Source organism: Colobus angolensis, unplaced genomic scaffold (assembly GCF_000951035.1).
Source record: "Colobus angolensis palliatus isolate OR3802 unplaced genomic scaffold, Cang.pa_1.0 Scaffold20, whole genome shotgun sequence".
NCBI lineage: Eukaryota > Metazoa > Chordata > Mammalia > Primates > Cercopithecidae > Colobus > Colobus angolensis.
Window position 1 is genome coordinate 11,910,510 of NW_012115155.1, and position 19,650 is coordinate 11,930,159.

Sequence of the window (19,650 nt, forward strand, 5' to 3'; positions counted from 1 at the left end):
CTCTCTCTCTCTGTGGAGCTCTCCTACCCATTTTGGTGCTCTGCCCTGCTATTTCTCACCTCCTTGCACACCCTGAAATCCCGGCACTGTCTCCTTAACTCAGGAAGGCCACTGAGCTTCACCTGGGTTTCCCCTTCTTAAGCTGTGGCCTGAAATGCCTGTCCAGGAAGTAACGCCAAGCAACCCCAGTTGTGCTGTGCTTCCTGAGGTCGGCTAGCCAAACACCCTTGTTTTATATCTTCTGTCTGGTTTGTGTTGTTGTTTGTTCAGGTAGGAGAGTAAATCCAGCCCCTATTTTTTTTTTATCTTGGACAGAAGTGGAAGTTCATGTCTTATCTTTTTACTTTATTTATGATATCTTATGCGGAAAGTTTAAATTTTCAATCACTCAACGTATCAGTCTTTTACTCTACAGTTTTTTATGAGGCTTTATGTCAATTTGAGGATATGTATCTATCTCATTTAAGAAATATGTCTATTTAAGAAGACCTTCTCCAATGTTATGAATATATTTGCATATATTTTATTTAATAGCTTTAGAGTGCACATGGGCACAATATAAATAAATAAAATATTTTTGTTAGAGAGTTTTTTATCCTCCTTAGTTTTCTATAACTCTTTTGAGGTTGTGAACCCCAAAATAAATAGTCAATTGTCTTCAATTTTTGTGTTCTATAGACTTTTCCCCATTGATCTAAAATGCTACATTTGTTCTAGACTGAATGTCCATATTTTTATTTTTAAAATGTTCTGTTTTGTTGATCTATTTGTCTATTCCAGTCATTCCTCTTTATGTATTTTCAGTTATTTTTAGCTATGCCATTCTTGAGCATTATATTTTCCAGATCAATTGCATAATTATTTTCTCCAGTTGATTAAGGCTTTTTTAGAATTTTGATTGAGATAGCATTGAATGTATAGGCTAAGTTGGCCAGACTCAACATCTTTAAAATAGTGAACTTTCCCATCCAAAAATGTGCCATATGTCCATTTATTTGGGTCTTCGTTTATACTTTTTAGAAATGTTTTATAGATTTCTTATTAATCATTGTGAGATTCATGTGAAGTTTATTTCAGCTCTTTTTACAGATTTTGTTGCTGCTATAATTGAGATGCTTTTCCTATTTCATTTTCTAATTGTGTATTATTGATAATAAAGTGATGAAATTCATCATTTTTTCTACTCCTGGATTTTGTTGGATTGGTCTTATTTTCTTTGTCCTATTTCCCCACTGTAGTGTGTGTGTGTGTGTGTGTGTGTGTGTGTGTGTTGAGAGGGCCTTAGCTGTGTGCGCACCTGTGACTGTGAGGCTCCTTGCCAGCTTGCCTGTGAAGCACTTCTGTGTGTTGTCCTGTGCACAGGGAGGGCAGGCTGTGCCAGCAACAGAAGTGACACCTCGGGGTGACAGCTTGAGTCTGGGCAGGTGCACCCATGGCTCCTCCACCAAGATGGAAGCCTCTAAGGATTCCAGTTGGCATGAGACAGAGGAGAGGTGAGGTGGAAATGCCCTTTCAGTGGCAGAACCCCCTCATGTGTGCTCCAGGCTCCCACCACGCAGCATATCCCCACCCCCAACTCCATGCTGGCAGCCATGGGCTCTGGGCCATCTTTTCTGAATATCTTTATTGCTCGTATTTCAGGAAGTGGCTTCTTCCTTCTGCACTATTCCATCTATCTCCTGTTTTTCATGGATTCCTCATTATTTTTGGTCCACAGAAAGTGCCCCTCTTGTTTTCTAGTGTTACAAAATTAACTTTCTATTAATGCCATTTCTAGGGAATTGGAATAAGATCAAGTAGGTAAAGGATGTTCTCAGCCCCATTCACTGGATTGCTTTACAATAAGATCCCATCTAGTGCTCCGGCTCCACATTTTACCCCATTGCCTACCTGTTGGTACTCACACCTGGGTCATGCCTACTGCCCAACCCACATCTCTTCTCCCACTAAAGTGCCCAGTGTTGGAGAAGAACATCCCAGAGCTCAGAACCTTGTTCTCTCAAAGCTTCTCTGCCTTCCCCTCTTTTTGCCTCAGCCCTGGGCTTTTTAACCTGCTGTGCATGTTAGGTATTTTTGAGGAGATATGTAAAAGATGTTTCTAAAAGTGCTAGCTGTATGAATGAATTGGGATGGTGTTATCTCTGCTGAGTGCTGTGCTGTGATCCACTTTCTACTACACAGTTAGATCCAAAAAAAGGGCTAGTTCCAGACAACAGTTACATTTTTTAATGAAAATCTTCACATTAGGTGTATTAGTCCATTCTCACACTACTATAAAGAAATACCTGAGACTGGGCAATTTATAAAGAGATTTAATTGGCTCAGGCCATATAGGAAACATAACAGCATCTACTTCTGGGGAGACCTCAGGGAGCTTTTACTCATGGTGGAAGGCAAAGTGGGAGCAGGCCTCTTACATGGCAGAAGCAGGACCGAGAGAGAGCAGGGAGGTGCCACATATTTTTAAACAACCAGATCTCATGAGAACTCACTCACTATAGAGTACCAACAGGGATGGTGCTAAACCCTTCATGAGAACTCCACTCCAATGAGTCAATCACCTCCCACCAGACCCCACCTCCACCAGTGGGGATTACAATTAGACATGAGATTTGGGTGGGGACACAGATCCAGATGAAATCAGTGTGTTCGCCTGTTTTTGTTTTGCTGTAAAGGAATACCTGAGACTGGTAATTTATAAAGAAAAGAGGTTTATTTGGCTCATGGTTCTACAAGTTTTACAGGAAGTATGGTGCCAGCATCTGCTGAAGCTTCAGGAAGTTTCCAATCATGGCAGAAGGCAAAGTGGGAGCAAGCACATCACATGGCAAGAGTAGGAGCAAGAGTCAGGGTGCAAGGAGGTCCTAGGCTCTTTGAAACAACCTAGGCTTGCATGAACTCAGAGCAAGAACTCACTCACTACTGTAGGGAGGGAAACAAGCTATTCAAGAGGGATCTGCCCCCATGACCTAAACACCTCCCACCAGGCCCCATCTCCAACACTAGGGATACATTTCAATGTGAGATTTGGAGGGAACACACATCCCAACCTTATCACTCAAGAAATTAACCAAAATTGTATAATAAATCTTTATGTATCCATCACTCATCTTCAACAATTAACATTTTGCCTCTCTTGTTCCATCTATACCTTCTCCCACTTCCATCTCTTCACTCAATGGGTTACTTTTAATATCATTATTACAGTTTTTTACTCTAGTTAAATATATATATATATGCAAACCTTAGCCATAAAATTTTGACACACACATATACCTGTGTAACTTACACCCCTCACAATTTAGAACATTTACATTCTTTATCGAAGCTTTCTCCTATTCCTTTCTACTCAATCCCTCAATCTCACAAGGTAATCATTGTTCTAATTCTTTTTACCCCGTATTAGTTTTGCCTGTTCTTGAGCTTCATATGCTTCTTTTGACCAGCAGTCTGTGAGATTAATCTATGTCAGTGTATCAGTAATTTGTTTCTCTTCGTTCCTGAGACATCTGTGTGAATATACCGTAATTTGTCTACCTTCCTTTGATGGGCATGTTTTTTCCCTGTTTTGGCTATTACATTCATCTACTCATCTTTGTATGGACATAAATTTTCATTTCTCTTAGATGAACCTATAGGAATGAAGTGACAAGGCCAAAAAGTGGGTGCGTGTTTAAATGATATAAAGTATAAGCCATTGTCTTACACTGTCGGATTTTCTTATAAATCATGTCATTTCACATCCCCATGAGGAGCATATAAGGGTTCTGGCTATTCCATGTTATTGCCAACACTTAGTGCTGTCACTTTTTTTGGTTTTAGACATTCTAGTGCTTAAAGTGTGCTACCTTGTGGTTTTATCTTAAATTTCCCTAATGACTGATAATGTTAAGAACCTTTCCATGTGTTTATTGACCATTCATATATCTTCATTTGTAGAGTGTCTGTTCAAACGTTTTGCCATTTTTAATGTGACAGTTTTATCTTACTGAGTTGTTTGAGTTCCTTACATATGCTTGAAATTCCTCGTTAGAGATATATTTTGTGAATATTTTATCTTTTAGGCTTGTCATTTCATTTTCCTAATGGTATCATTTCTGTGAAGTCTAATTAATCATCTTTTTTCTTTTGTAGTTATCAATTTCTAAGCCTACTTAAAAACTCTTTGCTTATCCCCAGCCACCAAGATATTTTCCCTTGCTTTCTTCTAAAATCTTTATAGTTTTAGCTTTTATGTTTAGGTTTATAATCCCTCTTAAGTTAATTTCTGTATATGGTATGTAGAAGAAGGTGGAAATTTTTTTCCCTCTCCTTTATTCAGTTGTTACAGCACCAATTGTTTAAAAGATTTTACTCATTGACTTGCTTTCATGTGTCTGTTGAAAATCAATTGACGCTATTAACATGTGTCTCTTTGGCCTTTGTATGCCCCACTGATGTTTTCATCTGTTCTTATGTCAATACCACACTGTATCTAATACTTCAGCTTTTTAAGAAGTCTTGAGGTCAGGTAACATCACTTCTACCAACTTACGTTTGAGCCTTATACCTTACTCCACCCTGCTGTTCATTTCCTAGTATCAGTCATTCCTTCCTTCCTTTCTTCGTTTACTTCACACTTACGGAGTATCTAATATTTGCGAGGAGTTTTGAATACACACATAGTGAACAAAACAGAGGAAATCTTCATCTTCCTGGACCTTACATTTCAATACCATCTTCTACTCCTGACGCCTCACACTCACATTCAGGCTAAACTGGGAGCAGTGTCTGACAGTGCTCTCTGCCTCACTCAGCCTCCTTGGCAGGCCATAGTTTCTGTATGCTGACAGCCCCTCTAAGACATACACACGCACATATGCACACAGCCAGCTCACCTCAGCTGGGTCTAGCAGACACCCAGCCCCGGGGCAGAGCCCCTGGTTTCCTCCAGCCCAGCATCAGGACCCTATGCCCATCTTAACTGAACCACCATTGCCTTCCCCCTTTGGCTGCTCCAGGCCCATCCACACTTCCAGACCCCCAACTCCACCCTTCTTCACGGGCCTCTTAATAAAGGAGACTTCCTTACTGAGGAGATCTGGCTCTCCCAGGTGAAATTTCTCAAGCTCTGCAGCTATGGACTTGGGTCAGGTGGAAAGAAAACCTCAGGAAACTCTGCCAAATTAACAATATTTCTACTGCCAGCCCTCACTGTGATCTCATCTTGGGTGTGAAACCTCCAGCCGCAGTGATGCTGTCCACACAGCAGGTAACTCTGATAGAGGCCTGACTGCTGCGTGGAGGCTCCACAGCTCTGAGATATGAGACAAGCCCCTCTCCTCATTTTCAAGTAGGACCACAGGAATCCTTGTGGCAGGGTTTTTAACACTTTTCAGTTTTTCGCAGCATGAGCTCCAACAATTCCATTCAATACTAACCCCCAAACCTGGTATTGCTGCTTAGATGCTTTTCTATTGCTTGGTATTTATTGGAATTAGGAAGTATTATTTACCATCCTCCCTATAGAAAGCACTTAAAATTATATAAAGATCACTTTTTAAAAAAATTATACATGCTTATTGTGAAAGGCACTTAAAATACATGAAAGTATAAGGAAGGAAGATAAAAATGACCCCGAACTCCTCCTCTGCCTCCAGGATAAGCACTGTTGGCAAATGGAGAGAGTGCTCTCACCTGCTCCACGCCTGGCTGTGCCTGGTGCAGGTCTCAGGAGCTGGAACCTCATCCGTGCCATGCCGCCTACTGACCTGCCTGTGACGTCGGCTCTCTTCCACTAACAATGCTCCCTGACAAATACATCAAGATACAAGAACCACTTGGTGTTTGGAGAAGGCTATTAAATCCCCTAATACGGTTTTTATTCGAATATATTTTTATGCCTGAAGGTGTCTTATAGAGAGAATTACCTAATGCTGAGCTTTTTATGATCCCTGCAGATGTCCTGAAATGCATTTTCAGTCTGGTCCCCAGGTTTGTTTTAAGCCAAGAATATCCCGTGAATTAATTGTAAGTTACCAATGAGGAGTATATTAGGAAGCTGCGACCCAAGATGTTACATCAGACACCGCCCGCCAGTGGAAATAAGACAAGTGTTTTTGTGGTTGTTTGTTTTGTTTTTGTTTATCTTTTGCCTCCTCAACCTCAAAGCCTGTGCAGAGAGCACAGGTGAAACGAAATGGGGAGAGAGAGACAATGCGTGAGCCCCTGGAGACTCGCACAGACTCACTCTTCTGATTCCCCATGGTGCTTTTTTGTGCACAGGAGCATCTGTAACAGGGGTGGGACTGTAATGATACAAGTAAGTTCCTAGCCTGGGGCAGACACCCAAAAATTAATGAATAATATTTCCATGTAATATTTTTTAAAATCAACATTAGTACAAAATCCACAGTGAACAAAATATCAAAATCTTAGGTAACAGGACCAGAAACAAAGCTGTGCCAAGCCCAATGGAAGCTGGAGGCAAAAGGGGAAAAAGCAATACCACTTTTTATTAATTCTGATTTTCTGAATATTAAATTATGTGGCCTTTATCTCAATTACCAAGTTTCTGGTGTCCCCTTCAATGTTGCACCCAAGCAAGTCCATCTCTCCCCTTTCCTGATCTCACCCTTGTCTGTAACTCAGGTTAAAAGCATCGTCTGCTTGGACCCAGGGATCCATTTTCTTCCCGCTCAGAGCCTGACCCCTGAGAGATCTGAAAGAGGCCTTTGGGGAGCAGGGATGGGCAGGGCTGGAGGACAGTTACATCTCCTCCAGCTGAAGCACTGACTCTCTACAGTCAGGAGAACCTTCTCCAAGACCACATCTGTCAACAGTCATGCAGGAAGCAAAGGTTCATTTTATTGTAAATGAACAGTGTGGTATGAAAGCCTTATGCAATACTCTAAATATTCCTTTAAAAAGTCAGAAAGCAAAGCCTTCTCACAATATAATTTGCGCTCTTGCTTTTGCTCAGTGTTGGGCATAATTCCAGAAACATGAGAAGTTGGCGTTAGTAGCAGCATATCATGTTTGCAATTATTCAGGCGTGCCACAGCCACAATCACCTCAATGCCCCTTTACCACACATCGAGGGTGGCAAAAACAGCAGTTCCCACATGCTTGCGAAGGCCCTTCCTGCTTCCAAAGTTTGCTGTTCTCACATCCTCTGGGGACTGCCCACACCTGCGCTGACCCTTGGCTGCCCAAAGGTGCAGGAGTCAGCATCATCTTTGAGAGGTTATCAGCGGCAAATTGCAACACGATTGTTTTCTGATGAACACAGGTCTGTTTCTAACACATTATTACTCATGAGAGTTAAGGTAGTAAAGTTTGTCAGTTTTATTTTTATCACTCAGAATGGATTCAGTGTTATCCCTATAACATGAACATGAAGAAGCCAATTCCCTTTCTTTGTTAGTGTGTTTTTCTGAATAATGGCATAGAAGGCTGAGGCAAGGTTTGTGCATAGTCCTGAAGAGCTGAGGCTGTGGCCAATCACTATGGCACATCCCTTCCTAGAAAACATTTCCCCAACTCTGGCCCCACCTCTGGGAGTGCCATGCCTGGAAACAGCCTGCCATGTGGATGTGGCAGAAACAAAAACGCTGAGATTGACAGATTAAGGGATGGCCTTCATAGAGCCTGGCTCAAGGAGGGTGCCCAGGCCCCAGAGAGAAGACCGTCGGAGCTTCTTCTCAACAGGCCCATGAAAAGGAAAGGCTTCTGCCTGTTTAAGGATATGCTCACACCCCACATCTTTCCAGAGCTGATAACAGGCAGACCTCGCTGAGGTGAACATGGCCTGTTTAATATCACTAAAGGTCTATCACCCATGAGACAGGGCCTGAGGGTACCTGTTGATCCCTATACATTTGTCTATACTTGTTCTGTGCCTCACCTGTGAGATTCTGGGACCAGAGACAGAGAAGAGCCAGGACTTGGCCTCAGGGATCCCAGTTCAGGGCATATGACTGAGGCGGGCAGAGAGAGAAAGGGTACCTTCCCTACCTGGGATACAGTGTAAGGAAACGGGGAGCCTCCTGGGGAAGGGTGATCCAGAAGAATAGGGAGTCTAGGTAGAGGGAACAGGACTAGCAAAGGTGCACCAGCAGGATAGTCCCTTCTTTCCTTATATCCTCATGATCTGGAATGATGTCTGTACCTGGTAGATGTTTGGTGAAGTTATATTGAATGAAACAAAACACAAACACTATACAAAGAATGTGCACAATCATCTTTCAAACTTTTTTTTTCTTTTTGAGAAAGAAAATTAGAATCTCCTTTTCATATAAATCAAAAATGCTGCTAGCACCTGGGACACATGGCTGTCCCTACTGGCAGGAGCCTTCTTCCTCAGAGTCTGCCCATGGTTCAGTCAAGGACAGTCCTGGTCAGTGGCCACATTTTTACAAACAGTGCTCCAGTGATACTCATATATAAAGGAAAGGGTTCACATTTCTTTCAAGTGTAGAAGTGTTTGCTCGTGATGTTCAGCAGACAGCATTCATCTCTTTCTGCCCCCACCTCCCGACCAACATCAGACTCTCTGTGATATAGACACGCTCCCTACTCAGGCCTTGTATTTCATGGAAAATGAGCAATTCCAGGCAGGAGGCATGGATCTTCAGTTTGTTTACAAATTCCACTTTGTTCATCTGCGACAGGTCCTTGACACCCTTGGTCTCTATCCCTGGATTCTCAGAGCCCAGCAGTATGTACAAAGTAGGATTCCTCACCACACTGAGGCTTCATGACTCCTACCTGGAATTGCCCACTCTTCCCACTAAGCCACTCCTCCCGTTCTGTTGTTGCCAAAGGAAAGCACTGGACCAGGTGTCCAGGTAACCCCGCTTATCCATCTACAGTTCATCAAATCTGGAAGACCTAGAAGTCATATGATCTCCCTAAGACTTTACTTTGCCCAGCTGTGCAATAAGGATAATATCATACAACTTCTGAGAAGTTTTCGGAATTGAAAGCATTAGTAGTTGTCAACACCCTTTGAAAGCTCTAAGACATTCTGCTTTTACAAACATAACGTTTTATTGCCCTCTTCCTCCTAGATACCTTTGGAACTTTATCAGTTATGCTGCTAAGCATCTGATTAATACCATTTTAGTTCTGTATGTCGAGGAAGGAAGAGCTCATTTATTGACAGTCTCTTGACTCATGGAACAAAAAAAAAGAGTCACATGAAAGTATGACTTTGGTTGGTTTATTTTTCTTGTGTACAGACAGAAGGGGAGACAGTGTTAAGGGCTGCAGGAAGTCATCCAAAGGGCCTAAGCACTGTCTACCTGAGGAGGTTACTGCCCCCGTCTATCCAGCAAGTTCATGTTTGCTCGTCGGGTTTCGACTCTCCTCAGGATACCTCCTCCATGCAGCCTTCCTGGGAGGTGGCTCTAACACTTGTCTCTATCATGGCCTGGACCTGCCCCACTGTTATGGCAGCCGCCTTGCTATGTTTCACTTATTGCTTTGCATGCATGTTTCTTCTGGGCTCTTGAAGATGGGATGAGTCCTTACCAGGACCCACCCTGGGTATACAGGTGACCCAGAAGTGCAGTCTTAGTCACAGCCTGGGAAAACTGGCAGGGAGACACACAGGCTTCCAAGTCAAGGTCACACCCTTGATTGACAGTGGAGGTGGGGTGATGGGATGAGTAAAAAGTGGAGTGGCCAATGCAACGATCCAATGCCACAAGTCCCTGGGGGAAACCTGCTATTCCACAGAGGCCAGAACACAAACCCCACAGTCACCGAGAGCAGCCCCATTGCAGGTTAACTAGCTGCAAGTCCCATAGTCTTGGTAGTTTTTCAACCCTCTTTCTTCTGCAGGTTATTTGAGCCAGCTTCCATTCCTTTCCCTTTACTCAAAAGAACTCTACCCTGTTGCTCCAGGAAGTCCAGGTATCGTTTTGGAAATGCTGGGTGGGAACAGCATGGGTTTACACCACATCCAAGGCAGCAAGCATGGGACAGAAGCCAGCGAAGAGTCAGCCTCGGGGTTCGGTGGTCCACATGTTTACTGTTACTCCTTGCTCATTGGGCTGCCACATCCTAAGTTATTTGTAAGTGCTTTGCAATTTTAGCTGATCTTCTAGTGCACTGAGTTTTTTTGATATTTTTCTAGTCCTACCAAGAACAGTGGAATTCTTCATTTAATTAAAAAGACACCAAAAGATTCTCTTTGTAAAAAGGTTCATGAAAGGGATGGTTGCTACTTCTCAGGCTGCCCAAACTTGCACCCCCAGCTCATAGAGAAAAGAGGCCAGAGCTGAGGGGAATATTTGCTTTATTACTGGAAGTCAGCAGGCGGGGAAAAGAGTCAACAGTCAGGATAATCCTGCCTCTCTGTCACACTGAAGCATCAAACAATCATTGCTTTCTTCTTGAGAAAACATAAATGGATGAACTAATGCCACATGTAGGAGTTCATATTTAGCAGGATCAGTGAAAAAGTCAGGACTGTGAGCTGGGAGGTGGAACAATGGTATCACCAGCTGAGATAAGTAGGGACAGGGAGAAAGAAGGTAGCACATTTACAGGGCAAGAAATGTTTTCGGGACTGGAAATGCAGTTGACCATGAAACAGCAGATCACCCTGTCCATTCTTCCTCCCATCCCCACTGAAATCTGCCATTCCAACATTCTAGAGCCTAAAGCTTGCCCCGGCTCCCACCGACCTGGGAATGTTGTTCCAATTCCCTATCTGGCAGAGCCCTCCCTCTCTCCAGCTGTGTGCTCTGCCATGGCAGCCTGTGCTGCAATCAGGCTAGATAATTTGGAACTTTCTGGACTTCTCATCTTTTTTTTTTTTTTTTTTTTTTTTGAGACGGAGTCTCGCTCTGTTGCCCAGGCTGGAGTGCAGTGGCACGATCTCAGCTCACTGCAAGCTCTGCCTCCTGGGTTCACGCCATTCTCCTGCCTCAGTCTCCCGAGTAGCTGGGACTACAGGTGCCCAACACCATGCCCAGCTAATTTTTTTTGTATTTTTAGTAGAGATGGGGTTTCACTGTGGTCTCGATCTCCTGACCTCATGATCCACCCGCCTCAGCCTCCCAAAGTGCTGGGATTACAGGTGTGAGCCACCGTGCCCGGCTTCCCATCCTCTTTTTCACAGTTATTTTGAATTATGATTCATATACCACACAACTTACCTATTTAAATTGTATAATTCAGTGGTTTCTAACATACTCACAGATGTGTGCAATCATCACCCCAGGCAATTACAGAATATTTTCATCAAAACCCTGTGCTTTTAGCTGTCGCTTCCTTAGGTGGTCTGCACCTCACCCCCAGCCCTATGCAACCACTCATCTATTAGCTGTCCCTATACATTTCCCTGCTTTGCACATTTTGTATAAATAGAATACTAAATATGTTGTCTCTGGTGACTGGCTTTTTCCATTTAGCATGTTTCAAGTTTCATTCATGTAGTATATATCAGAGTTGCATTCCTTTTTATGGACAAATAATATTCCATTGTATGAATATACCAAATTTTCTCTCTTCATTCATCAGTTGATGGACATGTGGTTTGCTTCCAACCTTTAGCTATTGTGAGTAATGCTACTATGAACAGTCATGTACAAGGTGTTATGTGAACATGTTTCCTTTCTGTTGGACGTATACCTAAAAGTGGAATTGCTGGGCTCCATGGTAATTCTATCATTTAAGGAACTGCCCAACTGTTTTCCAAGTAGGCTGCACAATTTTTGTCTTCCTACTAGCAGGATATGAGGGTTCTGATTTTTCCACATCACCACCAACACTTATTACTATCTAATTTTTTTGTTCTAGTCATGCCAGTAGGGGTAAAGTGGTATCTCACTGTGACTTTATTTTTATGTTCATTTCTCTGATGACTAATGAGGCTGAGCATCTTCTCATGTGCTCATTGGTCATGGGTACATATTCCCTGGAGAAATGTCTCCTCAGATCCTTGCCCATTCCTTAATTAAATTATTTGTTGCTTTATTACTGAGAACTGAAGTGAAAATTCAGTAATGAAGAACTGAAGAGCTCTTTATCTGTTCTGGATATAAGTCCCTTTTTAGATATGTGATTTGCAGACTTTTTTCCATTCTGTGTTTTGTCTTTTCATTTTCTTTATAATTTCCTTTGGAGCACAAAAGTTTTTAATTTTAACAAAGTATAATTTTTTTATTGCTTGTACTCTTGATATCACATCTAAGAATCCTTTGCTACATTCAAGATCATGAAGATTTAAACTATTTTTTCTTCCAAGATTTCTATAGTTTTACTTTTTATATTTAGGTGTTTGCTCCATTTAAAGTTAACTTTTAAATTGAGTGAAGTAAGGGTTCAACTTCATTCTTTTGCACATGGCTGCATACATTTGTCCCAGTACCATTTGTTGAAAAGATCATTCTTTACTCACTGAATGGTGTTGACACTATTGTCAAAAATCAGTTGACTATTAAATGTGTGGATTTATTTTTGGACTCTCTCCAGGACATTGCATTGATCTCTATGTCTTCTTAATGCCAGGATCATATCGTTTTGATTTCTGTTGCTTTGTAGTGAGTTGTGAAATCAGGAAGTATGAGTACGCCTACCTTATTATTCTGTTTCAAGATTACTTTGTCTCTTCTGGGTCCCTTGCAAGTCCATATAAACTTTAAAATCAGCTTCTCAATTTCTATAAGGAAGTTACCTGAGATTCTCATGGGGACTGCCTTGAATCTGTAGGTCAACTGGGAAGCATTGCCAACTAAACAGCACTAGTCTTCTGATCCATGAATATAGATTGCTTCTCCAACTATTTAGATGTCCTCTAATGATGTACTGCAGTTACATTTCTCACTGGAGGTCTCACTGTTTCCTGCTTGTGCTGCTTGAGAGAATGAAGAAGCTTCCCCAGCCTGGCTGCCTGTTGCCTCTCGGTGACGGGAATGCAGTCTCTGAGGTGTAGAGACAAAGTCCCCTTCCCAGGCACATGTTGTGATGAGATTTCCCCCACAGGTCACCCCAGGCCTGTGTCTGAGTGAGGGAGAGGAGTCTCAGGCTGGGGAAGGAGGGCACTTCCCTGGATGGATCTGCTGGTTGTGGCAGGATCCCCTTCCTGATCCACTTTTGCAATCCTGATGTGGTTGACAGTAAAAGACCATTTAAATCCTTGATGGCTGGCATTAAAACTCAAGCATTTCTTTCCCAAAATTTCAATTTGCTTTCTTAATCCCATCTCCGTGAAGACTCAGAGGCAGTGTCTCTTCCTGGAGACATGGCAAACACCAGAGGGGCTCAACTCCCCTTGACCGATGTCCATCTGGGCCCTGCCCTGACCCTCACAGGCATTCACAAGGAATTATATGGGCCGGGTTTTTTTGTGAGTTAGAAAGCATGGCTGGGTCATATGGTACATCTAGTTCTAGATCCTTGAGGAATTGCCATACTGTTTTCCATAATGGTTGAACTAGTTTACATTCCCACCAACAGTGTAAAAGTGTTCCTATTTCTCCACATCCTCTCCAACACCTGTTGTTTCCTGACTTTTTAATGATTGCCATTCTAACTGGTGTGAGATGGTATCTCATTGTGGTTTTGATTTGCATTTCTCTGATGGCGAGTGATGATGAGCATTTTTTCATGTGTCTGTTGGCTGTATGAATGTCTTCTTTTGAGAAATGTCTGTTCATATCCTCTGCCCACTTTTTGATGGGGTTGTTTGTTTTTTTCTCGTATATTTGTTTGAGTTCTTTGTAGATTCTGGATAATAGCCCTTTGTCAGATGAGTAGATTACAACAGCCATCCCACTACTAGGTATATACCCAAAGGATTATAAATCATGCTGCTATAAAGACACATGCACACGTATGTTTATTGTGGCACTATTCACAATAGCAAAGACTTGGAATCAACCCACATGTCCATCTGTGACAGACTGGATTAAGAAAATGTGGCACATATACACCATGGAATACTATGCAGCCATAAAAAAGGATGAGTTTGCGTCCTTTGTAGGGACATGGATGCAGCTGGAAACCATCATTCTTAGCAAACTATCACAAGAACAGAAAACCAAACACCGCATGTTCTCACTCATAGGTGGGAACTGAACAATGAGATCACTTGGACTCGGGAAGGGGAACATCACACACCGGGGCCTATCATGGGGAGGGGGGAGGGGGGAGGGATTGCACTGGGAGTTATACCTGATATAAATGATGAATTGATGGGTGCTGACGAGTTGATGGGTGCAGCACACCAACATGGCACAAGTATACATATGTAACAAACCTGCACGTTATGCACATGTACCCTAGAACTTAAAGTATAATAAAAAAAAAGAAAGCATGAAAGCAGGCTCTGTTTCTAAGTAACTTCCCATCCGCCTAGGGTGCGGTGATCAACCACACAGCATCCCGAAGCCCCGTGGGGGCTGGGCACCCAGAGCTGCAGTGCAGACAGTGACTCCTGCACAGCTGCTTGGAGCAGGCAGAGTCCCAGCAGCTGTGGACAGCTCCTGTGGCGCACATCTCTTGAGCTTCTCTGCAGAGTGAGACTCTGCCCTTGGGGGCTGGGGATATGAGGATGAAAGCCATGCTTGCTGCCTTCAAGGAAGGCACAGTCGAACGAGGGAGAAAGACAAAGCCGGTGCTTCTAAAACAGCGTGGTCAGAACCATTAGAGAAATGAACATAGATGACAAGGATCATGGTGGAGAAGCCAACTGAGGGTAATCAGAGGGTTCCCAAATGAAGTGTGGCTCCAACCAAGACTTTGAAAGACAAGATGCTATTGTCCTGCTACGACTGGGTGGGGCCTGCAGCATCCCAGCTGAAAGGACAGCCTGAGGTGAAGCCTGGAGTGAACTGCAGGGTGAGGCAGGAGGGGAGGAGAGGGTAAACTGCACTGAATGTAGGGTGTTGATTGAGCTGGGATTTTCCACAAGGGCAGGATTGAACCAGAAGAAGAGGGACAAGCACTCCACTTCCAGGTACCAAATGATGTGGGTTTAAATATGGGTTCCTGCTGCAGCTGCACCAGAGGTCCCCTGAGAATGCTTTTATGAGAAACAATAGGAAACCTCTTTCTTACCTCAGATATGCTTCCATTTGTCCCTTTCTTCCATGTTAATTCACATGTTTCTTTATAAGTTCTCATCTTCCTTCAGGCCACAGATCTCTTTAGAATGCATCCAGAGCCTCTCTCTAAGGAGAATTACATAGCATATAAATATAATTGCAAGTTTCATAAAATTTCAATTGTTTAATAGCTTTGCTGAAATGTATCTGTAGACACCAGGGTCAACTATTGTGACCCGAAACTAGACTCTGGCAAGTTTTTGTGCTCAGTGATCCTCTCAGTGGGCCTCAGAAGTGCAGCTAGCACCATGCTAAGAGAGGCAGAAAGGCACAGAGACGGTAGAGAAATCGCTGTACAATTAGATGAAGTGTTCTAGATGCTATGACCTAGACATGACCCAAGTCATGACAACATCTGAATGAAAAGGAAAATTCAGATGGCAGAACTTTGCTGACCATATTTCTTGCTTTCCATCCAGATGCTTGGTCTATGCACATACACTTTTATGTTCTGAAAGTGCTGTTTGTGAGCAACACCCAATGGGTTTCTCCACTGGGTGGAAAGTGGCAGTATCTCTTCTAGCTAGCTGGAGTACATGTGGTCTCTTGCACAATGTTATTTTATAATTGATTCAGTGCCTGGCATGAAATCAAGCTGGGACCAGCTGCACTGGTATGGCAACAGGAATATTCATACTTTAGAAGTTATCCTAATGTCATCATGGTAGCAGACACAGATGACATTTGTCTGAATGGTTCTGCATCAAGGCACTTTCTTTCCTATGTTTTAACAAATCTGCTGTATGTGTGTCTTGGGAACCTGAGGTTGGAGAGCAAATGATTCATTTTTAGATTCAACATGCAGTGAGCGTTATTTACATCTACTGCTTTTCTTCTTTGGTATATATCAATATTTATTGCTAACTCAATGTCAAATTTTGACCTTACTTTTTATAGTCAATATACGCTTCTTAGAGCAATAAATCTTTATAATCACTACAGTTTAAATCAATACCTGTTAGTTATCTATTTATTATCTATGAGTCAACCTTTCTACACTTCAGATACTTAGCAACCTGGGCATCAGATATCTAAGGACGGAGCTCCACTGAAATGACTACTGAGGTACAAAGAATTCATATTACCTGCTTTTAAAGTTGGACATAAGAGCTAAAATAAGAGCAGTTACAACAAGAAAGACTCATAAAGTGGCTTGCTGGGCCAAAACAACTGTTGAGTTATAAAATATTTACAACAGAAGAGATCTGCAAATTTATTTAAGTATATCCAAACAGTATATCTTTAGCACTGGGGTAGAATTCTATCTTTCCATGGAGAGCAAGTGACCTAAAAACATACTTAGAAGCAGACAGCACTAAAGCTAGCTTTTCCCATCACAGTGCTCTCAGTTTAGTTGTGGGAGTGAATTTAAAGACAGACTCGTGAACCAAATCAGATAACGCCACCTGCCAAGGCCTTCTTCAGGGAGTCAGTCGATGGTCCAGTCAGTGATGGGGCTCAGGCCCAGTGTCTGTGTTGTGGGGAGCCATGGGTCACCTCGAGGAGGAATGAGTCAGCAGTGGCATCAGGCTGCTGGCTGTAGCAGCTCCTCAGCCCTGCTAGTCCCCCGGTGCATGCATCCTCCAGGGGACCCTCAGGAAGGACTCACACCGGCTGGAAGTCAGAACCTGCATCACAACCCAGCGCTGCTTCAGTTCTTTGCTCTCCTCGCCTCACCTGTGAAGAGCCAGCTGACCAGCAGCCTCTCACAGCTGCAGAATCCTATAATTTAGAGAGCCCTTTGGCATCTATTGAGAGGATAAATCCGCACATCTGGTTATATGCAGGTCCTCTGTCTGCTGACGCTGTGGCACAGTGTCACTGAATAGCCTTTGAACAAACCCTCTTTATCACTTGTAGTTCTCAAGAATAACTGTAGAATGTGCTGAGAATGCAGCGTCCTGAGATGAGGATATCCTGGCTGGAACAGTGCAGGCTCTGTCCCCATTTCTCCTAGAGCACAATGTCCCACTATGCTTCAGCCCAGTGAGTCCTATTTCCTTAAAGTATAAAACCCAGGATGGGCTGCTTTCCAGGGTCCCTCAGCTGTGGTGCAGGTGGGGAACAAGCAGACAAGGCTCCATCTGAGCAGTTTTCCTGAGCCTTGGAGGGCCCTTGTCACAAATTCTAGGCTTCTGTTATCCATTGCTGCCTATCTGTGAGTGATCAACCCACTTCATGTAACTTGTATGTGGATGTTCTGTCTCACGGAATGCAGACACGTTGGCAATCTTGTTTCACAGACATCAGGTTCCATGACTGCCCTGAGCAAAGCGCTGAAGGGTAGATATTGTCCCAGACACTCAGAGAGCATCAGCAAACCAAGAACCTAAGGTCTCTACCCATTTTTCTGCAGTAGCTGGAAGAGTCAGGCAGGGTTCCCTGGCTATGTGGCTTTGAGTTTGGTCTGCCTCATGTGGCTAATGGTGAGAGGGTTCTGGCGCCAGAGTGGCACACCCCAGCAGCACTTCCCCACCACCTCTCACTCTTTCCTCTTTCAACCATCTGCCTAACTTGCCCTGGCTGGTGCAGGGGTCCTCATTCCTTTCAGGACATGAATTACAAAGTTGGCAGCAAAAACACCCTGGCTACCTATCATGGATGGAGGAAGTGTAGTTCAGAGGCTAAGCAACAAGACTTTTGAGCCAGGAAGGGCTGGATCAATCAATGGAGTGAGCCTTGGCAAGTTCACTACTCAGGAGGTGGTAACCTAACTTGTACAATTGGGATTATGGGTTTCAAGGATTGGTGAGACTCTGCATGTTAAGTCATTTGCCCAGAATCCAGAGTGGAATCTATCCACAATACATGTTCATTGTCATTCTTTTCCTCCTCCTCCTACTCTACCTCCTCTTCTTCCTCCTCCTCTTCCTCCTCCTCCTCCCTTTGTCCCCTGACCATGCCATTGCTAACATGGGGTTTTGCTGTTATTGTTGTTGTTGTTTTTGACAGAGTCTCACTCTGTCACCAGGCTGGAGTGCAGTGGGATGATCTCGGCTCACTTCATCCTCCGCCTCCTGGATTCAAGCGATTCTCCTGTCTCAGCTTCCCAAGTAGCTGAGACTACAGGCACATGCCACCACGCCCAGCTAATTTTTGCATTTTTGGTAGAGACGGGGTTTCACCATGTTGGCCAGGATGGTCTCAATCTCTTCACCTCATGATTCGCCTGCCCCAGCCTCCCAAAGTGCTGATATTACAGGTGTGAGCCACCGTGCCAGGCCAACATGTTTTTTTATAATTACATAACTTTATGCTAGGTGCCCAGGGAATACAATAGGAATTGGTCCCTAGCCCTTTAAGGCTTAGTTGGGGAGGTGAAAGGCTTAATTTATGTGGAAGAAATGAGGCCCAAGCATGTGGTCAACTAGTGATCATGGTGAACAGTCTGGAGACGGACAGAAGAGGGTACTGCTGTCTGCTGAACACCTGCTCTGGATTAAAAGTGTTACTTACAGTATCTCATGCAACCCCCTACCAGCCCTCTGAAACAAGTGTCTGTCTTTCCTTTTACAGAGCAGCGAATTGAGTCCTGGTGGGATGAATCACTTACCCAAGCTGTTAAGTAAATAGGTTCTGGAATTAGGATCTATACCCAGTTGGGAGGGGGGTGCCAGGCTGCCTGACTTCTAAGTCAGGGTTTTTTCTTTCCTGCCATGTTTCTCTATGGGAAACAAGGAGATCCATGCAGGCTGCAGTAATCAAAAAGGTAATTAGAAAATGGAATTTGAATGAGGCCCTAAAATATGGCAGAATTTGACAGTCCCATAGGGACTGGTAAGCTTAGCTCTATCACAAAGCCTGTGGTCTCTTTGGTCAATATTTAAGATATTGCAATCTCTTGACTATAACGTGTACTCTGAAGTTGTTGGTAGAATGCTCTACCAGGTCAGTTGCTTCAAGTTTGCTAATTGTGTTGTTTAAATATTCCACATCTTGGCCGGGCACAGTGGCTCACACCTGTAATCCCAGCACTTTGGGAGGCTGAGGCGGGCGGATCACGAAGTCAGGAGATGGAGACCATCCTGGCTAACACGGTGAAACCCCGTCTCTACTAAAAATACAAAAATAAAATTAGCCGGGTGTGGTGGTGGGCACCTTTAGTCCCAGCTACTTGGGAGGCTGAGGCAGGAGAATGGCGTGAACCCAGGAGGCGCAGCTTGCAGTGAGCCAAGATCACTGCCACTGCACTCCAGCCTGGGCAACAGAGCGAGACTCCGTTTCAATAAATAAATAAATAAATATTCCACATCTTTACTACTTTTGTTTGGGCATCAAATCAACAGAGAGATTTGCCAAAATCTCCAAGTATGATTATTGCCTACCTATCCCTTTACTGCCGTAAATTTTTGCTTTATATCTTTGAGGCTGTGCTGTTAGATCAATACAGATACAAACTGTCTACATATTCCAGTTACATTGCTGCATTTATCATTATGGAATGTCCCTCTTTATCATTATTAATATTTCTTGCTCTAGAGTCTGCTTTGTCTGATGTTAGTATAGGTATAACATCATTCTTTTGGTGTTTGCATGGAATATGCTTTTCCTT